We start from the raw sequence: 4,570 nt of genomic DNA on the forward strand, positions 1-4,570 counted from the left end.
TTGCTCGTCTTCAAAGCGCTGCACAAACAGGTTAATTGACCCTTGTACGCCAAAAGCACTTCTTGGGCCTCCTTGCGACAGGCCCGGCGCTGGCAGGCCTGGTGCGCAAAAGCGGCACAGAGCCTGGGTTCACATTTGCACACTCTCGGGCACTTATTTTGCACAAGTCCAAAGAGGCAAACACGTTGCAGTACTCCGATTGGCTTTCGGGGGGCTCAAGTAAGCCAGCCAAGCTGCACTTTAGCAGCCAAAGGACCGAACCAGAGGAGTGGGGAAAGACATTTGCATTCACTAGAATTTCTTTCAGTGAATTTATCCAGAGAGTTCCTTTTAATAGTTTTATCCAGTTCATTAACCGCTCCATTAACCAATAAAGCTAATTAATTGGATAGCCCTTTCACGCACAGTGCATAATGATGTATGCAGAAATAATCCAGGTTGACACCAGCTTACCTGCCATGGCTCCATGCTATATGGAGTTTGGGGATGTGGGGTTTGTTGTGGCACCAGCACTCTCTGATAGAGAAGGCTAAGCATCTCACAGAACGACAAATCCCAGAATTCCTTAGCATTGGGCCATGGCAGTCAATATGGGGTCAACCTGGATTAGGGTCATGCAGGGATACATAGGATCCTAGAGTCGGAAGGGGCCCCCAAGGGCCACCTAGTCCAGCCCTCTTCTGCCATAAAGGATTACATAGACTCCTAGAGCTGGAAGGGACCCTTAAAGTTCATCCAGTCCAGCCTTTTTCTGCCATGCAGGAATACATAGAATCCTAAAGTCAGAAGGGACCCCCAAGGGCTTTGCCTTCTTCTGCCATGCAGGAATACATCGGATCCTAGAGTCGGAAGAGACCCCCAAGGGCCATCCAGTCCAACCCTCTTCTTCTACCATGCAGGAATACACCATCAGAGCCCACATGAACAAAGGCGATAATAGCAGTGCCTCTCAAGTGGCACCTAGAATATAAAACTGGCAGGAGAGGAAAAGGGAAGACGAAGTGCACCTCTGTGATGACTTAGTCACCTCTTCTCCCCCTTTCCTTCCTTCCTTCCTTCCTTTTTCCCCTTTGCTTTTATTAAAGGCAGGGTTGCCCAAGGCAAAGAGCAGGCGCTGATATCATAATTCCCGGCTCGCCTGCCTGGCCAGATGCCTTCAGCGCCTCCCGGGACTCAAAGAGCGCCTCCTTCCTTCCTCCCTGCGCCTCCCTGAACCTCTCTGTCGGGCGCTTGCCATCCGCCGGCCAACACTGGCCTCCTCTTCTGCGCTTGACCTCTTGGCCCCTTGGACCCTCTGCGGCCGATCCTCCTGCTCCGGCGGCTAGAGAGAGAGAGGTAAGCCGAAACCTCCTCTTCTTGACAACTTCTTGGCTCCCAACTGGGATTCCAACTTGGCTGCAGTCCCTGAAGGAAAGGAAAAGGGTGGGAGCCGTGGGGTTTGCCCCCCTATTTAAGTTGCAGCCCTCCCTCGGAGGCCAAGGGTGCAGGCGGAGGCCTGGGGGTCTCTTGCGGCCCCCCAAAAACAGGGAGAAGGAAGAAGGAGGATGGTGCCAGGTGAGCATCAGCATTGCTGCTCTATGGTTCTCTTCTGGATGTCTGGATTTAGGGCCAGTCAGCCTCCTCTGGAGTCCTGGGTTCGGTTCTAGAAGGATAATGGACAAGAAAGGCAAGGATGGTAAGAGGGATGGAGAGCAAAACCTATAGGATGGGAGATACTTGGCTTAGCAGCACTACATGCGAAAAGGGCCTTGGGGTTATTGTTGAACGTGAGCCAGGAGTGTGATGCTGCAGCAAAGAAGGAAAATGCTATTCTAGTCTGCGTTAATAGGGGCATCGCTTCCAAGTCGGAGGAAGGAACAGTCCCACTATATTCCGCGCTGAATCCTGGCTTCGGTTCTGGGCACCTTGTTTAAAGAAGGTTAATAGACAAGTGGGAGCAGGTTCAAAGAAGGGGTTACAAAACTTATAGGACGGGGGATACTTGGCTCAGTAGTACGACATGCGAAAAGGGCCTCGGGGTTATTGTGGATCATAAGCTGAACATGAGCCAGGAGTGTGATGCCGCAGCAAAGAAGGCGAATGCTATTTTAGGCTGCATGAATAGTGTAGTTTCCAAGCGGAAGGAAGTAATAGTCACACCATAACAGGCTTCATCTGGAGAACGATGTTCAGTTCTGGACACCTCACTTTAATGCTATTTCAGGCGGCATTAATAGAGGCATAGTTTCCAAGTCGAGGAAAGTTATAGGTCTTAATTTACAAGGGGTTGGATTTTGGTTGAACATTCGGAGGCCCTTCTTGGAAGTGGGAGCAGATGGAGCATGGGACCAAGAGAGGTCTTGAGAGCCTCCTTCTCTGGAGGGGTTTTGATAGAGGCTGGGCAGCCCTCAGCTGTTGCTTTTGGGAGGTGCTCCGGATTTGATTCCAGGCCAAGCACTGTTTGCGCTGTCCCGGCGTGTGCCACGGATTGCACCAGGGCCATTAATCCAGGCAAGGCCTCCGTGGGACGGAGAGAGCCGCTAGTGGGAGATGGGAGATAATAAAGTCCTATTTGCAGGGAGCATTCTGTCCTATTCGGTGTATTTAAGAGTGGTATTTGCACCTGTTACCCAACCCTGGTCCTTATGTCAGCCCTGCAAGGTGGGCCTTTTCTCCTGACTTAGAGTCCTAGAATGGGGAGGGATCCCCAAAGGCCATCCAGTCCCACCCATAGGGACCTCTCTTTAGGATGAAGGAAACAACATCTATCTATCCTATGCTATGCTATCCTATCCTATGCTATGCAATCCTATGCTATACTATCCTATGCTATGCGATCCTATGCTATGCAATGCTATCCTATCCTATGCTATCCTATGCTATGCGATCCTATCCTATGTAATGCTATCCTATCCTGTGCTATGCAATCCTATGCTATGCTATCCTATGCTATGCAATGCTATCCTATCTTATCCTATGCTACACTATGCTACGCTACGCTATCCTATCCTATCCTATCTATCTAGGATGCATCTACATTGTAGAAACAAAAGCAGTTTGACACCCCTTTTCTCAGTCTAGCGCCATCCTATAGATTCCTGGGATTTGTAGTTTTACAAGACCTTCTCTGCTGAAATGGTGCATCCCAAAACTACAAATCCCAGGATTCTGTAGGACAGGGCCGTGGCAGATAAAGTGGTGTCAAGCAGCATTATTCCCGCAGTGTAAAGTCACACTTTTTCAGACGCGGAGGACAGACTTGAACCGATCTTGCCAAGAAAAGCCACTGTCGGGTTTGCCAAAATCCTGACCTGGGAGGCTAAATGTCTCACAAAACGACAAGCCCCAGGATCCTGCAGCATGGAGCCACAGCTGTTAAAAATGGCATTAAAGTGCATTAATTCTGAGGTGTAGATGAGGTTGAGGATTCGCATGCGCAGCAGGGACCCATTGAATCCCTATATTGGGAGAGTATTCCATTCATAAGAGAATGAAATAATAATAATCCATTGCGTTCTCCTTTGACTTTGGGAAATGGGGCTAATTTAGGTTAATGCAGAGGCCTTAACTTGAACACAGGGGCCTTTGGGGTGTTGTCTGACTGCAAGGCCCCTCATCCCCACCGCTGGCGATAGGTGCGCCACCCAGGTGAGCACTTGGGCAGGACCGTTTGCTGCGGTTCCCGGCTGAACCTTGCCCGTCTCGCTGCCTTTTCTGGAATCCGTCTTGCAGGGAAATGTAATATATTAAGCCAAAGAAGGAGAGATTAATTTGGGAGATACTGCGCCAGGGAAATTAGTGGCAGCATTCAGCTTTGATACACCTCCTTCCCCTGAGCATCCATCCCAGGAGGGAGCCAGCCCTGTGAGAACGGCCCTCTGCCCACGTTCACAGGGCCATTAGGGCACCGCTTGGGGCAGGGGCGCCACAGAGGGCAAGGAGGGTATCTGCAGCAGGGACTGCATTTCCCAGCATCCCCCAGACGGCATGGCCTCCTGCCTCGGATGTGGCATTTGCCATTGCTGCTGTGCGTCTTCACGTCGTGTCCGACTTATGGCAACACTGTCATGGGTTTTTCTTAGCAAGTTGTTTCATTGCCGTCCTCTGAGGCTGAGAGAGTGGGGCTTATTCCCAAGTCTCACACTCTGTTTCATGGTTCAGTGGGGATTCGAACCCTGCTCCCAAGAGTTGTAGTAGTCCAACACTCAGACCTCTACACCATCCTGACTCTCACTCTCTCTATATATATGCATATATACTCATCCCTCCAAATTTTGATATTTGCCGATTTGATTATTCACGGATTTGATTAATATGTTCCCTCTAGGAATATCTGGGTCCTCTAATGCAACTCTATGGTCAGTTTTAAAAGTTGCAGCGAAAGACCTAGCGATTCCTAGAGAGGACACTCTGCTAGGCCTTTGTAGCTCCTCTGGTGCAACTCTATGATCAGTGTTTGTTGGACACTGACCATAGAGTTGCCCTGGAGGACCTAGAGATTCCTAGAGAGGATACTCTACTAGGCCTTTGTAGCTCCTCCAGCGCAGTTCTATGGTCAGTGTCTGTCGGACGTTAACCACAGAGTTGCCCT

General features: G+C 50.1%; 1 protein-coding gene across 1 annotated transcript in view; it reads left to right on the forward strand.

Moving 5' to 3' along the window:
- Positions 1-1,256: 1,256 nt before the first annotated feature.
- FOXN1 (forkhead box N1) overlaps positions 1,257-4,570 on the forward strand; it is a 22,661-nt gene continuing 19,347 nt past the window's right edge. Inside the window, exon 1 of the mRNA XM_042442709.1 lies at positions 1,257-1,335. The gene's annotated coding sequence lies outside the window, so the exon portion shown is untranslated. The remainder of the gene's footprint in view (positions 1,336-4,570) is intronic.

This window comes from Sceloporus undulatus, chromosome 11, assembly GCF_019175285.1.
Source record: "Sceloporus undulatus isolate JIND9_A2432 ecotype Alabama chromosome 11, SceUnd_v1.1, whole genome shotgun sequence".
Lineage (NCBI taxonomy): Eukaryota > Metazoa > Chordata > Lepidosauria > Squamata > Phrynosomatidae > Sceloporus > Sceloporus undulatus.